Consider the following 19,719-nt stretch of genomic DNA (forward strand, 5'->3'; position numbering starts at 1 on the left):
CATCGTGGGCAGGCTAACTTTCTACCTCTGTCCTAGATGCCACACGATGCCATAAATCTTAGTCCAAATAACCCTCATCACCTCCAGGAAACCACTCGATCTGAGGCAGATGCCCATGGAATCCCAGTGAAGCCCACGCATGCCTCTTTATCACTTACATACATATGACCAAACCTGCTGCAAATGTGGCTAGGTGGTCAGTTTGTAGGAAAGTAGGAGTACCCCAGGCAAAGCAAAGAGAAGAGTTTCCCTGGTAGTCTTTTCCTTGGAACGTGCCGCCAGATACAGAATTCGATGTTGATGGGCCAGTGAGTAATAGGGTGTATAGGACCTGAGATATACTTGATGTCCCAGACCACCCCCAGCACACTGGAAAATCCTTGAAGGCAAGGATTCTAGACTTCTTGTGAGGCACCCAGCAGGTGAGACAGGAAACTGAAACGTGTGAGGGTGTTGGGTAAACCAGACAATGCAGATGGTGCTAGACACAAATGTGCAAAACAATGTGTCCATGAAAGTGCATAAAACAAGCTGTCACTGACCAGGAGAAAGTGGCTGCAGATGGGGAGGGATGTGCTGAAGCAGCTAAGTAACCTGCTTTCCATGCCTCAAAGGACCTGTGGCCCTGCCATGGTGGTCCCAAGACTGACATAAGTGCATTTCGTTCCTGAAGGTGGTGTTGTGGTTTTTATTGAGGTAACACTGGTTAATAATATAAGTTTCAGGTGTACAGCATTATAATTTGACACTATGGCGTGTTCACCACCCAAAGCCTAGTTTCCATCCATCACCATATAGTTGACCCCCTTATTTGTGTCGCCTACTCGATCTCCAAAATATCATTAAATAATTTTTTCAGGTTCATAATCCTTTGCATTTATTTACACTGCTGTGCTTTTCAAGTACTTTCATACATATTCCTTACTGAGAACAAAATCCTGAGTGAGAGGGGGAAACTGAGACAGTTAGGGAAAGTGTGTTCAATGACCTGCATATCACAAAGCAATATACTGGTGAGAACAACCAAGTAGGGTTTAAAGGTCCTTCTCTAGCACTTTCCCACAATATGGGAGTGTTTCTTAAAGGTGGGCCATAGACAGATGGGGCAGATAAACAGACAAACACTGACAACCATTCTCCGTAAGTCAGAATATGGTCTGGCTTAACCAAATGAGATGATAGATGAGTAATGCATTAAAACGCAACACAGACATTTTACCAACAAGAATGAAAAAACACAGACCTGAAAGAAACATTTAGAAAAATATTTGAATTTCATTTTACAGATGAAGACTATTCTCACAAGAGACTATGTCAAAGTAAAATTAGGAAAATAGTGTAACTAAAAAGAGAGGCAAGGCTAATAGACAATGACAGCTATAATCAAGCACTTGAGCGCTAGGATGACTTATTTGATCCATCCTAGGGTATGTCCAGCACAAATAGGGAGCAGACATCTGTGACCAGGAAGAAAGACCCCAAGGGGAAGTGGGTGTGTGTGTTTCCTGAGACAGACTGGACACTCCCCTGTGAAACACAACAGGTCTTTCCCATGGTCGCTACCTGGAGGCTCCTTTCCCTGTTCCATTGCTGTTGCTTTTCCTACTTCTGTGCAGAATCTTAAGCTGCTCGGCTGTACTGGTAACACCACCTGGTCCCACCTAGGCTGCCCCAGTTTGCTTTCCAGTGAAATCTTTGAAGTTGTAAATATGCAAATGTGGAAACCACTATATTTTTAAAGAAAGTGGAAAATACTATTTTTGAGATTAAATGAGTCAAATTTATGTCAGAGATTCTACGTGAAAGGTCACGAAGTCACCTCTATAAACTTAAGGCCATCGGCCTGAACAGAAGCAATAATTAGTTGTTTGTGCCAGAAAAGAAAGCTCATAAAAAAATTATTCCAAAGAATTTATTCCTTGCGCGTGTGTGTCTATCTTGAAACTATAATCTGAGACACTAGAAATAATTGGGCAAAATATGTCATCATAAATTTTGTACATATCTCTAATTTTTAAAGCTGAAAAGCTTATTAGTAACGGAAAGTGAAGGAAAGCATAGCTGTAAAGGAATTAAAGATAAAGATAGACTTAAATGGAGCTGCTGCATACATAGCACTCTTAGTTCCAAATAACAATACAAATATTGTGCTTTCAAAATGATAAATCCAGATATTTGAAAATCCTAAGAACTACATGGTAGGACAAGATCTGTATAACCACAAATATAGGATATACGCCCTACATCAGTCAAGGACCAATGTTTACATACTTTTCTGATGTAAGTACAATCATAATAATTCAAAAAGAATTTGTAATTTCAGCTTTTTCTCAGTTCTGAAAAATACAGTCTAACATGGCTTAGTTGGTTTTCACTTGAGAGGTGGACAGGAGGGGAATGATGACTATCGCATCTTTGATATCTGCCAGGGTAATAGGTTGGTGCAAATGTAATTGCGGTTGTTGCAATTCTTTTAACTTTTTAAACTGCAATTCCTTTTGCACCAACCTAATATTAGACGCTTTCCTTACTCAGTGCTTAAAAGAAGCTCATTCCAGAAAACCAAGACTATCACTTAACACTATTTACAAAACCAGGATTTTAGTTGGTAAGAAAGGACCATCTACTTCTAAGCCTCGTGTTTTCTACCCAGAACTTGACAACCACAAGAAGTGCTGTTGCATTGTGTTCCAGCCAGCCACACCTGTTTTGGTATCACCTGATGTTAAGAAAAAAAATATGCAGAAACGGAGAGCAGTTGGCAATCCTCAGGATTATAGGTAGAGACACTCTGAAGGATCATATGGAAACGTGTTTCGGATAGATGGAACATTGTTTGGTATCGTTAGTCGTTGATATAAAGGGATCACTGAAAATATATCTGGTGAATAGAGCTCCTGTTGAGTAGCTTTATCGAGGAGTCATCAGAAACCATAACGTGTCTTTTTTTCCTGAAGACCCTTCACCTGTCAGTAACCAAGTACCCCTTCTGAATTTCACTAGTACTGTGTTCTTACTTAGAAGGCCTGAGAACCTTCTGAAAGAGAATTTAGAGCACTTGTTTTGTGTCATCCCCAAGAAAGAAGCAAAGGCTCTTCTCATCTATCAGATACATACTATCCTCACTGAAGGATTCTTTAAACACCAGGAATATAAGTCACACTCCACCAAGTGGCATTTGGTCCAATAAAGAGATTTTCTTCATTCTTAATAGAAACTGAATTTTATGCAAGATTCATGATATTAACTGCAGAAATATCATGTTCTCTACCAATGATAAGTTTTGGTACAGTGAGTTTAAGACACCATTGAACTTTTACAAGCTTCTCACATTCCTGACATTCTTTCATGGATACTCACTTCTCAGAAGAGGAAAGGAAGGCATGTGAAAGTGTGACATCAATTACGTTCATGACTTTGGAAAAACACATACTAACTATGAACACTGTATAATTTGTTAATACATCAAGAGTCAGAAATTAAGGGATTCATGTTAAATATGAGCAGAAATTGGAAAGGTGTAAGGTTCCTTAAGATGTTTATGGCTCCTTATAATATTGAAACTCTGAATGAAAATTAGGATTGTGGATGAACCCATCCATCCAAACAACATTTTACTTTTCCCAGAAAACTCCGGGAAGGGCTTTGTATTCAAGTGAATGTCAAAGTCACCCATAATAGTACAGCTAACAAATCCATTGCTTTGTCAGTTTGGCTCAGCCAAAAGGCCTTTGAATAGCTAGCATTTCTATTCAAAGTATGTTCACTTTGTATTGGATTTGATTTGTTTTTCAATGTTATTCCAAACTTGAACAAATTAAATATGATCACATTTTTTTTTCCCTTCACAAATCATGGGTTACATTTTGGGTCATATTTTTTAAATATCAGGAAGTGAGAAAAATATTGTAAAAATCAGCACTTCTTAATGTTTACTAAGTTTCCATATATTTATGTACTGAATAACAACAAATACATACAGATAATTGCACACAGTCATTTGAATTTGCATTTAAAGTGGTTTCATATACTAAAACTATAGGCTATCCAATCAAATGATAGCAATTTATATTGAAAATAAAAGAATTTATATTTGTAATCTTTTGTGTGTGATTGCTTAAATGACTTTTAGATTTTAATTAAAAACTTACTTGTAGAGATCTATGACAGTTTCATAATTTAGTTCGCTATGGTAATTTGAAGACAGGAGAAAAATTATTACTAATCAATTTTAAAGCTATTTCCTTTGGTGCCTTTATTTACAATCCCTTCAGCTCAGAATTCAGAAATTACTTTTTCCAAGGTAGAGCAGACTTAGAAAATAAACAACCAGTTTTGTTTTCCTTAACAAAACTTTTTTCCATTGTTGAATATAACTCTATTAGTTCAGGGAAACAAATATGTGATCCTGACCTACTAGATGTCTAACGTTCATTTTTTTAGCATTTACCTAATCTTTGGAATTTACTTCACCAACACCAAGGCAGACTCCCCAGCAAAACCTGTAAATCCTAAGTTATAGGACTCCATCACTATTCTTTGTGGTATAAATCATTTGCAAATCATTAAAACATCACTTAATAATATACAAATCTGTGTCAGTTTAGATCACTTCCATTGAAGTGGCGTCATTTCACATCTGATAATTCAAATAAAAATTATAAATAAACAAAAATGATGTAACCCCCATGATAAAAAGCTGCTTGTTTTTAGAGCAGGTAAGTAAAATGTGTGCTTGTGTTTCAAAAATACAGTATTGAGAGTCCCAGGAAATCTGTATTTTTCAGTTTTGAAACCTTAATTATAAGTTTTTATTCTTTGGGTAATTAAATAGACACCTATTTCATGATAGTAAGCAATTTAAATGCCCAATTCTAAGAAGACAAAAATAAGTTTTCTAGAAAAATAAAATATTTTCCAATATTTTGGAAAAGAGCTATAATTCAATAACATTTAACCTAACGAAGTCAAATGGAGTTTAAGATAGAGTTGCACTTTAAAAACATGCATGTGTATACACTTAAGCCATATAAACATATACACATTTAGTTAGGAGAGGTTATGAAGTTACAAATGAAGAAAAACAGTAAGAAATGCTAAGACTATGCTAATACCCAGAGTTTAAAAACAAAAAAACTATTATTTGAAAAAAATACAGAGTTTGGTTAATTAGACACGTTTCGTGTTGCAACCTCTATTAGTGTACATATTCAAATGTTTTGCCTATGGATAATGCATAGGGCCCCAATTGTACATTGTACATTAGAGAGAGTAACTTCCTTTTTTTAAAATTAAAGTTTATTTGGGAGACAACTGGTAGTAAAGTTCCATACACAGGTTTCAGGTGTATAATTCTGTAATACATCATCTATATATCACATTGTAATTTCCTTTTTTTTAATGTTCTATTTTGCTAATTGTTGGCATTCTTGATATGCAAGCCACATTAAGCAAATATGGCTACCCTGAGTAACAGAAAGATATCTTGAAGAGGCTAAAAGAATTGAGGGAAAGCTGAAAAGACTCCCTCCGAAAAGATTGGAACCAAAGCTCTGCAATGATCTTTGAAGCAGCTGCTAGAGTGCAATTTATTCATAGCACTAGGAAACCGCTTTTGTCCCTGTGTCATCAGGTCGAGATTCGTAACCCAGGTAGGAAACAGAATTGAGTTAGTGACATGAGGAATGTAAGCTGTCTGGTAAAATCTTCTCCCTTGCTTCCTGAGCTCATGACTACATTTCTCAGCTTCCTCTTCTCCCTCCACGTGGCCATGTGACAAGATTCTCCTGGAGGTGAGAGATGTGGACCAACCCTCAGCCTCATCTGGATGCCTAAGTACCCGCTCTCCACCTAACCTTTGGCTGGATCACAAGCACATGAAACTCATCTTTTCCAATAGACAAGTCAAGGCCCTAGCGGGTAGTAGGTAAACAAGAGGAAAATAACCCTGGGTGGTCTCTGAATGAGCTCCAAAAAGCAGACCAGCTTGGATTATTCTGTGGGAAAGAAACTTTTCTCTTTTTTAAACAACTAAATTGTGCCATCGGTCTAGCCTTAGCCGAACAATGCAACCTAACTTGGCCTATATGCCCACCGTTTGGAATATCAAAAGAAAGACATTTGGATGGACCACCCACCATGATTGCACAAAATGGTGGACGGGCAATGTCCTTGAGTGAAACTGAGAGACGCGGGGCAGACAATCAGTACAGGACGGATGGTTGAAATGAAGGAAAGAAGACCCATGTTCCTATCTGGAGGAGGATGTCTCCTTATGCTCTACACTCTCTTTTCCACATACCCAGTAACTGACTTTTGAAATGGGGCATTCCCTTAGGCATACAAACATGTTTACAAAAAGACCCACTCATGGCAAACACAAAAACAAAGGAAACCCACTCCCTTAATCCTCTGTCCCTTTTAACCTACCATCTCATTTCTGTTTCCCCTCTTTAGAACAAAATGTATTGCTGTCTATAGCTACTATCTCCAGTACTAAGTACCATTTTCTCTGTTAGAAAGTGATGGATTATGTCACACCTAAAGGCACAGAGGATAATGGAAAAAAACTAAAACAAAAGCATAAACCCAATATTCCAGGAAAAGAAAGAAAATATTAAAAACACTGTAAAAGCCCCTGTTTATTTATTTGATCATTTCACTAAACACGCACATAGAACCCACACTCTAGGTCAGAAATTGTGCTGAATTTGGCATCTCTGATTCTGTTATGTGTGTTTATGGGGCTACTTCATGTGTATGATCCAAAAACAAAATTACATGATTTTACAATTTTGGAACTTTTTATAGTGTCTTGCTGAAAGGATTGTCCTGTAATCTGCTCTTTTCATTGCAATAATGTTTTGAATTGTATCCATGTTGATACATGTAGTCACATATTCCTGTAAATCCAGTATAAAGCTATTTTCTCTGCAATATGTTCACTTCATGAATATAAGGTCAGACAATTAAGTTCATGAACTTGTTACAAGGATGTTGCCAACCTTTTTTGAGGTCAGAGGGATTATTCATTATGAATTTGTACTAACTGGATAGTTAACCAAGATTACTGTTTGGAAGTGCTGAAAAGACTGCGTGAAAAAGTTAGACAACCTGAACTTTTGGCCAACAATTCATGGCTCTTACATCACGACAATGTACCAGCTCACACGGCACTGTCTGTGAGGGAGTTTTTAGCCAGTAAACAAATCACTGTATTGGAACACTCTCCCTACTCACTTGATCTGGCCCCCAGTGACTTCTTTCTTTACCTGTAGATAAAGAAAATATTGAAAGGAAGACGTTTTGATGATATTCAGGACATCAAGAGTAATAGGATGACAGCTCTGATGGCCATTCCAGAAAAAGAGTTCCAAAATTGCTTTGAAGGGTGGACTAGGCACTGGCGTCAGTGCAGCTTCCCAAGGGGAGTACTTCGAAGGTGACCATAGTGATACTCAGTAGTGAGGTATGTAGCACTTTTTCTAGGATGAGCTCGTGAATTTAATTGTAAGCCCAAATATGACACATGTAATTTGTCACTGTCTTTCACAGGCCATTCAGTGCATATGTTACATACACACACACGTATGTATGTATGTATGTATGCATGCATGCATGCATGCATGCATATATGTGTATTGTATGTAATTATAGGTATGAGCATTTTGGCATCTTGTACATAATTTTTTGTGCACCTCTTTGAGAGTTTCTTTTGTGGAATTCTGTGTTTAAAAATTGAATATTATTCACATTGTTCGTTACTTATAGAAAATCTTTATAAATTATCTCTTTGAATCATACTTCCATTTCTGCTACTCTCTTAAATGTGTACTCATCTTTTAACCTCAATTTTCTATTTACTATGGTTTATCTATCATCCAGTTTACCAATTCACTTTTCAGTTGTGTACCATATGTAACCTGCCTTTTAATACAGCCACTGCATTTGAAAGAATATTTTCTTTCAGACACTATAAATATATCATTATATAATTGTATCATATAATTATTCACACATATAATTATATTATATACTTATTTTTATTTTTAAATGTTTTATTTCTCTTTTAAATTTCCCTTGTCTGTTTTTGATCTGGTATATGCCTATGTGTTCAGTTCCATTTTTATTTCCTTGATAATTTAAACATGCGAACTAACAATTACAGGTACTAATTCAACGACTGGGACTTGGGGGTTGTTTCTGACATTTGTTGTTTTGCTGACCCCCTGCTCCTGGAGGCTTTCTTCTCATGTGATGTGAATTAGACTGAGAAAGCATCTTAGTACTATGTGCTTCTCTACAGAATTTTATATTTGCTTCGCCAGGTTTACTAGGGTTATTTCAAACCCAGCACCACTCACGTTAACTTTTTAGCTTGAAGTTCCCTGCAACACACAGAAACTGTATCTGAACATTAAATTGAAAGCAATCCTGTTGTTACCAATTCCTAGGTGTGATTTTTATCCCATTCAGCTGTCAGTTGAAGTCAGAGAAGATTTCGTATTGTCTTTGACGGTGACCAGAATTATTTTCGATTTGTTTTTTTCACTGAAGTTGTCTCTTCAACAGGACTTGCTATTTAGAGAATTTCAGTAAAACCTTGGTGCTTTGTACAAGTTCAAAGCCTTGTCTCTTGTCCCCCCATCTTCCCTAGCCCCATATGACAATTAAAGGCGGCCTCATTGATACTAAGCCTGGCAGTGCCCCCAGGATTGTGAAAGTCACAGAGATGTCTCCCCATTCTGGCTTTCCACCTCATCTTCATTGCTGGCCCTTCTTACTTTCTTGCTAGTTTATCTCTGTCTTTAAAATAATGTGTATCTTCTATTATCTATCACTTTTTATAACCTTTATAAAGTTTTTCATGATAGCATTTTAAGGTCTTTCTACTATGAAATGTAATTGAACACATAAGGATGAGAAAAAATATTCACTAAAATCTATTCAATTTTTCATAGCATCATATATTCACTTTGTTTTTTAAACTGTTTTTAAACGATCACAAAGCATTTACTAGTCTTTTTAAATCACTTCAGTTATGAGTTGCAATAATTGAAATAATAACATGGCAGTGAAAATTAAATTTGTTACAGATTCTGAAAACAATTGCAAAATATTACTGACATTTTTGCAAATTAAATGAGTACGTGAAAAAAATCTTAATTTAATGGGGATGTGGAAGTAAGGTAATATGATATTTTTGCAAAAAAAAAAAAAAAAAGAAAAAGAAAACTTTCAAAGAGTTTTTGAAGAATATATGAAAAACAAATCATTACCCAAAGCCAAAGGACACTGTTTTGATAATTACTCCTAAATGCTGTAGCCAGAAGGACAGAAAAGAAATGATACAATGATGGAGGGTGGAAAACAACAATAGGCCACATATTTAAAAGCAAACAAAAACTTGGTTATAATGACTTTATCACCAAGTTGTAAACAAACCTGAAGCAAGTCACTAAATTATTTTGATAATCGGATTCCTTAACTGTCGTAATCTTAAGGTTCTATTTTAAATGCAAGAGCAATAGGTTACATATTTTCCTATGATAGAAAACAAAGAGAAATTGCCATATACTAGACTTACTAACAAGGTAAAGAGTAGCGATTCACTGGAAGTAATGACATTATCACCCTATATAAACATCAGATTATTCACTATGTAAATCATATTTTAACTATTTAACAACACAATTCTATATTAATTTAAACTGCTAACTACTTGCAGTAACTGCTAATCACTGATTTTCAAAGTATTTAAGTCAATATATTCTTAAATAATAAACATTATATCTCCACTTATTTTTATAATTGTTATGCCTAAGAGTTTACCTAAAACCCCAATGCTTTATATCACCTCAAATTTGCCAGAAGGTGTAATGGGAATCGGATTCTGCCTCACCAGTTACATTTTCCATAAATTAAATACTTAAATAGTCACACTAATGCTACTGACTCCCTCCTTCCATTATCATACAACCATATTACATTCAGCCATAACAGTTTATTGCTTCCTGGTCTGGGATGAGCTAATGTATACTAGACAGTACTTTTCTCACTGTTTGGACTTGGTGACTAGGGCAACTCAGCTCTGTTCTAACTGTTTCTCATCTACCTGGTATGTTTTATGACAACGACACAGGCACCAAAATGAGCAAAGCCAAGTACACGAGTACTTTTCAAGAACGCTCTTAGGAGTTAAAGTGATGGAGCTGAGAGTCCAGTGAGACCTAGATGACTAGAGATTACAGTACAGGTTTTCCAAGAGCTGCAACAGAGAGAATTCCAAGGATCAATTGAGAATTCTTTCAAGTACTCAGCAAAATCATGGTCAGTGCATGCATGGGGAGAAAATAGATGAGGTCAGAGAAAGAACTGAATGAGAAACTTAGGGTTTACAGTGCTCAGTGCTTACATAGAGACTGCAATAATTCCTGTTCCCACCAACCTTGTTGAAAATTGAGAAGTCATAGGACATTAGATGCAGTACCAAGATAAGTCTTGCCTCAAGACTGGGGAATAATCAATCTTAGACTAACCATAGCTCCCATGCTAACACATTTTAAAAACCAGATCCCCAACAACCCAAATTGTTCCCAAGTAGTTTAACTGTGTTCCAGAACATATCTCAAAATCTTTGTACGAATACAAAGTTTCCAGCATGCAACAATGTAAAATTCACGATGTTTGGAATCCAGTCAAATATTACCAGACACACAAAGAAACAAGAAAATGTGACCTATGGTGAAGAGAAAAATCAATGAATCAAAACAGACCAAGAGTGACACAGGTGGTAGAATTAGCCAGTGAAGGATGTTAAAACAATAACTACATTTCAGATGGTTAGCAAATTAAGTAGAGACATAACAGATATAAAAAGACCCAAAATGGACTTCTAGAGATGAAAGCTATATTATATGGGATGAAAAACACCCTGGACAGGGTTAATAGCAAATTAAGTATGTAGAAGAAAAGATTACTGAACTGGAAGATATATCAAAAAAATCCAAACAAAACATAGAGAAAATAAAATTTTTAAAAAAGAAGAACACATCTGAGTGGCACAACTTCAAGTGGTCTACTTCTTAAGTAACTGGAGTCCCCAAAGAGGAGCAATGAGAAAGGGAGACACAAAAAAAAATTCTAGAGGAAATAATGACTGAAAACTTTCAAAATATAATAAAATCAGTAAACCTACAGATCCATGAATCTCAACAAAACCAAAAACAAGAAACATGAGTGAAACTACAGAAAATCATACAATACTCAAATTGCTCAAAATCAATAATTAAAAAAATATCTTAAGCCATATTTTTAAATTGTGCATGTGGAAGGCAGCATGAAAAAAGATTCCAGTGATCCAGGGTGCATGATATGCAAGCCTTTATATTAGGTTAGACATAGTAACTTGCTTCGAACAAATACCTGAGGGACAATATTTGCAACTGGAGGAAAATGGATCCTTGTTAGGTGATGGCAGAAACTTTAGCAACGTTTTCACCTGAAAATGCAGAAAACAGAAAATGTGCCTAATGAAACTGATGACCTAGTTAAGCAGATTTCCAAACAAAATGCAGAGGCTTTTTCTTGCTACTTATAACAAAATGAAAGAGAAAAGAGAATTATTAAAATATGAAACAAAAAGGAAGAAGGACTTGATGTTTATAAAAAGTCACAGTCTTCAGAGAACAAAAATAAGCTACATTAAGAAACTATTTCAGAGCATTCAAAGGAAGACGAGAACTAGAAACAAAACCCAGAGTATGACTGTAAAACCTCAGAAAGATCAAAATATCAGAATATTATTCAGTCAAACAGAAGGCCTCTAAAGAGTCTTAGAATATGTCCCACAGATCATTCCTATTAAACAAAAGAGTCTCGAGGAAGCTTAAGGGAATTGTCCCCCAGCTATCACTTCAGAAAGTGAAAGTACAAAAGACCTTATTTAAAGGATAGCTGCAGGTGTGGCTTTTGTCCACTGCAGTAAATCCCAATGAGATTTACAAAAGATCCACATAGTTTTTAAGAAAACCAAGTCAGCAGAAACACTGTCTGTTGGACTGAAAGGGGGTGGGGGAGCAATACCGAATTTTAACATGATGCTGCTGGATCCTCAAAACTTTAGTACTTGGGAGCAGACTGAGAAAACTATTCAGCTACAAACACGATACACCTTTCAAGAGAAGGTGGAAGCAGGAGCCAACAGTCAGGAGCAGAGGGCCATGGAAAATGATCCCCAGGCTTTGGACCCTGATCAAAGGACTTCCAACATTGGCTCTGCTGGATTTCAGAATGTCTAGGGATAGCTGGCTCATTTCTCACTTCCACATTCCTTTCTAAGAGGGATATTTACAGCATTAGTCCTCTGTCTGCCCACCTTTATGCTGTGTGGAAAGAAGATAGCTTCTGTCTAATTTCACAGGTCTACAATTGACAGCAGTAGTGCTCAAGATGCCAAACTCAGTGAATTACACCCATCATCATACCAAAACCTGTAAGCTTCAAGAAAAGCAACGCTCGGAAAGAAATGCATAGCAACAATTACTCATATTAAAGAAGATAAATACCAAACCAACAACTTTTCACCTTAACAAACTAGATAAAGAAGAGCAAAATATACCTTAAGCAATAAGAAGGAAGGAAATAAAAATTACAGTGGAGATAAATGAAATAGAGAAGAGAGAGAATCAATAAACCCAAAATTGATTCTTTGGAAAGATCAACAAAATGGACTAATCTTTAGCTAGACTGGCCAAGAAAAAAAAGAGAGATAAGATTAAAATTATTGACATCAGAAATGAAAGTGAGGACATGAATTGACCTTACCAAAAAAGATAAAAATAGTATTAAAAATCATATGTCAAAAAAAAGATTATTTGAAATGGACAAATCTCTAGACATAAGTATGTCACGTGAAAGAAGCCAGAGAAAAGAGTGTACCTGCTTTATGATTCCATTTATAATCTAGAAAGAGCAAAGTAAACTAGAGTGACAGAAAGCAAATCCGCGCTTACCTGGAAGGAGGGTGTGCAAGGAGGGGTGGGATGGAGGGTTCTTACAGAAAGATCTCCCTCTTCACCCCACGCCCATCTCTGAGACACAGCTACTTCCCTGGGGACTAGAAATTCCCTGCCTCCCACTAACTGTGCCTTCCTGTGATGCAGTGATGGTGCTTATCCTGAGATTGTGGCATCTATGGAAACTATAACCCCTACCCTCCTCCCCATTCTCATCTGACTTCCTCAACAGAGGCTCCTGGAGGTGCAGGTCCACAAGCACCACCAAGGTCAAAGGTGTTTGTCTATGTGGTGGGTTAAGCATGGCACGTGCTCTAAGAGAAAGCAGCTCACACTTCCTCTGGGCTTTACCAAACCAGCTGCTGGATCTCAGGAAGTTCCTTAAACTCCAGGTGTTTTGTTTCCTCATGGGGTCATTCTAACTGAGTTTTCTTCATAGGGTTGTGACAAGGTTTCATGTGTCTCCACAAGTCACAAGCTCAGAACAGTGGCTAGCCTACAAGCAGCTCTCAAGAGTTCTGGTGAGGATAGCAGGCTCTAAAGTCAGGTGTCTGTCTTCTGCAAGGGGATGTGAGCCCCCATTGAGCTGGGATAACTTCCTATTCAGATCTGTGTCTCCAGCATCACAGCCGTTCACCAAACTCTTAAGGAAGTGGGCGAGAAACAGAAGGAGGCAATTGTGAATCTGATGACCCATAAAATCTATCATCTCTCAAGACGCATGACCTCTGCTTTTCTCTGATGAGACACCCAGAAGGCGATCACAGGGCCTTTGCTCCGCAGGAAACCTCCCCAAATCCTTTAACATACAATGAATGAGAGAGCAAATGCTATATGTGCATGATAAGATAGAATTAACAACCAGCGTTAAGAGACAGATGGTTTCCTCATAGGCCCTGCCCCACTCAGTAAAGAAAGAAACCCACCAGAGACCACAACTCTTGTTGGTAACGCTGTTTCTCACTCCGTCCCATCCTATTCAAAGAGCCCAAAGCATCCCTTGCTCCCTGGGTCCTGCTCCCAGACCAGTCACAAGGCATCACTACGGACACTCCCACTAACCATTTCACCTAATTTCAGTGAGAATATATTGCCGGTAACAGATTCATTCCACTCAAAACTGACAAAAATAAATATTATTGGATTTCTAGACTATCATTTGCACAGAAAGGAACCAGCATGACAATTTATTTTAATTTTCCACAATTAAGGCCCCAAACCACAATGTCCCCAAAGCACATCGTTCTTGTTAACAAGTCCTTCTATTATAAATATAAAACAACCACACTAATCTCTGGCTTTTAGAGTTTAGGAGGAAAAGTCCCTAAGGAGAGCTGCTCATCCCATCCAGGGCCCATTCACTGGACATAAGCCACCAAATGGACTACCCAGGTCCCTGAGCTGCCAGGCTGCGGGCAGCTGTGTGGGCATTTGCTCCTGTCCACTGCGAACAGCCTTCCTGTGTCCTGCTGGCAGGGGTGCTTCCTTGCACTACTCAGCCTCTCAGATCTAAAGTCTCAGGTGCCAGCGCTGGCCAGATCTCCTGTCTGTTCTATCACCAGCCACCCACACCCCCCTGTCACTGGCCCCCACTTTTGGACATACTTGAATAGACTCTTCTGGTTCCACGCACCAATGTGGTCATCCTGTCACCTACCCTGATCCAAGGGACAAATATGCCAGGCCTCGCCTACCAGGAAAGGAACTCGGTAATGATCACTCTTAAGATGATTTTTGCACTGAAGCAGCAAACCAAGGCAATATCAAAACTTCTGTTCTGCCTAGTCTTTCACTCAGAATAATAGCCGTAGGGAGAAAGGAAAGCAGAAGATTCTAGCTCTTACAGTCACTTAGTCAAAGCCCTTCCCAGTCACAAACTGAGCAAGGCTCTTGAAGATGACTTTTGTTATGCAATGTTATGCACTGCCATTAAAATGACCCAATTTCTAAGAAACAGGGGCATGCTTTATAAAATGTTCTCTATAATCAGTTAAGGGTGAAAAATAATAAATTAATAATAATAAGTTAATAATTATACACACTCATTGGCTGTCTTATACCTCTGTTGTCTATTTTTATTATGGATCATCCTTAGTGACATCTTAGAGAACAATAACGGAATAAAACAACTATCATTACTTCTGTCCTTGGGGACAGAGAGAGAATCAAAGACTTACTATTCATCTAAAACTGAACTGAGGTCTGTGTGTGCGTGTTTGACATCAATTATCAAGTTGATCTAAGGGTGTATTTCCTAAAACTATCCTTGTTCATATACCCTTTGGAAAATCTCAATCTACCCTCCCAGCTATATGTGTCTCAGTTTAAAAAATCACTTCTACTAAATTTGTCAGTATTCTAAAATAACAATACCTAGTATACAAAGAATTTCCCATTGTAAACAAATTCAACTGAAGGACAACATAGTATCAATATTCTGTTTCACATATTACACTATTCTAACAGTTCCTACATCTTTCCATCCCAATATCTCTTACCCAAACGTTCAATTATGTCTGTATGAATTCTTGAGCAACATAATTACTAACAGATCTCCCAAGATGATATGGGGATAAATATTCAAAGCAGAAAGGTAACGTAGATCCTTTTTGTGTTTGTTCTTTCAAGGTCAAAATCCAGCATGTGAAAATGATACCACCTTAGTTCTCTTTTAAGTCATGATTAGAACATAAAAGCTGTGGAAAAACAGCAACACTTGCATTTCATGTGAACTGTGACCAATGGCAGATACATCCATTGCATGGCTCACAAGACTAGCAAAGGCAGATGCGTTAGTACCCATTTGATTAAAAAAGAAATATATACTGAAATGGATGGACAGTGACCCCATATCATGTTGCTAAACCAGGTAAGCATAAGTAAATGACCTCACCAGACAGAAAAGATAACACTTTAACACAGCTACTAGGGCAAAGTGATTCCAAAGATCTATGAAATCACGTTCTAGAGAAAGACACCTGATGGCCATGCTCTCAGGCGAGGGGTGGCACTATTTACGCCAGGGATATAGGGTAATTTCCTAAATCACACAGCCAGTTAGGTGCACAGCCTGAAAAAGGTGTTCAACCTTTCGATTTTTAATTCACCGCTCTTTCCACATTGTTAATACATGTTAGAAACTTCATTCCAAAGATAAAATTTAAAACCAAAACAAGAACAAAAACCTCCCACTCGGGGGCTTTGAGGTGAGATCCTTAGCTGAATCTAAAGGAAAAAAAATCATTAGCCTGAGTTGGAAAAGGATAACCCTCCTCTCCCTGCTAACTTTTCTTCACATTTCGCTTTTGATCATTGCTAAGAGACCTCATTTGTACTGTTTCCTTTAATGTTCCTCTGCTTCATCCCATCTCTCCTTTAACGAAGGAAGATTTTCAGGTTTTAAAACCAAGCCTTGAGCCAGTGAAGCCGAAGTAGATTGATAACTAAGCAGGATGCCTTATTAGCAGAGACTGAAGACATTAAAAAAGCCCACAACATCCCAGCAAAGGTTTCAGTGTTCATTTCTTCTGCTAGTTACAAAGTTACTTCTACTTTGTGGCCTAAATTGCTCTCTTGCTAGCTGAAGAATCTCCTCATTACCATGAAGCTATAAAATATTAACAGAGGAATTATTCTTTCTTTGGAACAAGACACCTTGAACAATTTGCTCAATATATTTCCAATTTATACTTCCTGGTTCATTGAAGAAACTGTCTATCCAAAGAGCATTAGAAAGGAGGTGAAGAAGTAACCATGGTAACATAAAACAGCCAATAAACTACTGAAGAGTAGGCTGTATTTCATCATGACAGATATTTTTGCTGATATCTTTCATCATAAACTTCCATGGGCACAATTATTCCCAAAACAGTTGAAAAGACACTGCTGAAGTGTTTACGAGAGTTACACAATGTTAACAGTCTTGACCGCTGTTTTTTTTCCTCCAACTGAGTTGTCCAAATATGTATTTGCATGTATAAATTATTACAACTATTATGGAAATAAATAATATATATCACATCATTTGAGAGTATGACATTATGATCTACCAAAAAAAAAAGTCAAATTCGTGAGGAAATATTTTATATATAATCAGATGTGATTGTTTTCTCCCCAATTTTTTGGCAGCTCCTGACTTAAAGATAGTAGAGATGTAATATTAGTTTCAGTGACTATGAAATATACAAAGTAGAATTTAAAATGAAGACTGAAATTCACTGAAATATTAATTTGAATGTTCAAGCTCATCAGAGTTCTAAAATGTTAACAAAATGTTCTGCAATGGGGGCATCAATTATGGATAAATAGACTCTTTAGCGTCACATTTTTAACATAAAACTGAAGTCTGTTCTGTAATGTACACAAAAGACCTATAAACACAGCTTCCTATGGGAGGCGAGTACATACGCAGAACACACTGTCAAGTTTGTTTTGGCAACAGATTGTATTCGAGGCTCCATTATAATACATCGTGTTAGAAATTTTAACGAGCATTGTCAGAAATTCATGGTCTTTTGTTTCTGTTTGCAATGTTTACTGCATTGCCAACCAGGCTTGTAAACATAGTTGGAGATGATCCTTCTTGAGAGTCAAGATTCTCGTTTCCATGAAAAGTTAGGCACATCAATTCTTGAGAATATTTCACATTCTCATTACTTAAACATACACCCTGGTGGTGGAAACATACCCAGCATTTTAGGTGGAGGTTAAGTCCTCCCAAGTTCAAGGTCACAAGCATTCTCATGTACTAATCACGAGATTCACTGCTCGAATGGAAACAGGCAAGAAAAGACAGCGAAAGAAACAGCCATCGTCCACAAAGAACAATCGTGATTAACACATAACTATTCTTTCAAACCCAACAGAACCAAAGTTAAAAGAAATGCTTCAAAGGAAATTCACTGTGATTAATGAAGTAAGCCGTTATAACTTCTACAGCCCTCCACAAATGCCATTCTTAAAGACCAAGTGTCGTAGACATGAAAGAAATCAGTCGTTTTCTAACTTACCACCTCGTTGTTCAGGTATGAGACGTGGAGCCAAGAGCCAACAGCTGCCCAGAGGTTGTCTTCACCTACGTCCCATTCAGGAGCCACAAATGCTGAGCCCAAAACTCTCCCCCTACAAAACAAAAGTTCAAAGAATTTACAATTAATATATATATATATATATATATATATATATATATATATATAGTATCAGGAATTCACGTATACTGGAAACTGAAATGAAATGTAGTAACTGAAAATTTTTGTTAAACGTCTTTGGGTTTTCTTATAATATCCTAGTCACCATAAAATTTATTAAAACTTATTTTATCCAGGGAAATTGCTGTTTTAAATGTACTAGGAATTCTGAAAACTCCACATGAGGGTATTCCGAAAACAAAATTAAAAAAAAAAAACATTAAGAAAAACAAATTCCATCGTTGAATGCTGACTTCACGAATGCTCCCAGGCAGGGCACTGACTTCAAAGGAGTTTAATGAAATGTTATAGAAGTAGTCATGACCTTGTACAATGGGGAGTCTCTTTTCGGTTCAGGTTCAACATTTACAAATCATCGTAACGAGGAGGAGGGGCAGAATAAGCTATCATTTTACGTGCAGTCCAGGAGCTCTCAAGTGTTCAGAGGACGGACACACACACACACAGGAAAGAAACATCGGGAGGGAGAGAGCTGAAGGTAAAGCGCCAGGCACCTCGCTCCTGCATGTAAGAAGTCAAACAGGCTACTAGCCTGGTAAACGGCATTCCAGACTGGTCAAGTCCAGTATAAAGTGAGCCTTGAGCAGTTTCAACAACTGAGAAGTCAAAAATAACGACTCAAGTGAAAACTCATTCCATCTCAGCAGAGACAGCCACAGGACAAATAAAACAGGATCAGCTCGCCTGGGATAATTCTAAAAGTAGAAGGCTTCTGATTGCAGCTAAAACAGAGCGTGATCTCAGGCAAGAAGTGTTAGCCACGGCTTCCTGGTGAGGAGGAACGAGAGGCGGACACAGAAAACGAATGGCTGACGACACTGAGGCTGTATGAACGGCCATCTAAACTGTGGAAAACAATATTCGTTTCAGGGAGTTCCATTCTATAGCACAGACCATGTAACCCTTAGAATTTGAGTTTTAAAATACCTCTCTCTCCCCTCTTTCTACACCCCACTTCTTTCAGCCTAGCTTCTGTTGCTTAGAATGTACCAAAAAATAAGGGCTTGTTCCACAGGACATGTATCTCCTCCTGGACGTCACACCCACAGAGCTTTACTGCTACACGTTACATTATTCAGTAGCAGTCCTATTATTAAAGCCAGAATGTGTGAGTTGACGGGGGGGTGGCCATTTCTTGAAAATCTGTAGGAAGGCTCACCCCACATTACGAGAGAGAGGGCAGGAGAGGCGAGAGAAGAAAACGCATGCTCGGCTGTGCGGCTGCCACTCAGAAGCAGCACATCACAGGCCATAAAATGACCCCATCTGCCTCCTCCGCCCTTGAGTTTGCTTATCCTGGATGTAGAGTGAGAAGAAGGCCATTCTACAAAGAAAAGTGTTTACATTAGTGATACGGAATAGCTCTGTGGAAAGAGAGGTAAGTGAGATGTCATTAATAACACTGAATTTTAAATCAGAAACCTTCATTCCTCTTTTCTCTGCCATTCTCTAGGCAGACATCCTTGACCTCATGACTTAAACACAGTGCTTAAGAG

This window comes from Rhinolophus hipposideros (assembly GCF_964194185.1).
Source record: "Rhinolophus hipposideros genome assembly, chromosome: 17".
Classification (NCBI taxonomy): domain Eukaryota; kingdom Metazoa; phylum Chordata; class Mammalia; order Chiroptera; family Rhinolophidae; genus Rhinolophus; species Rhinolophus hipposideros.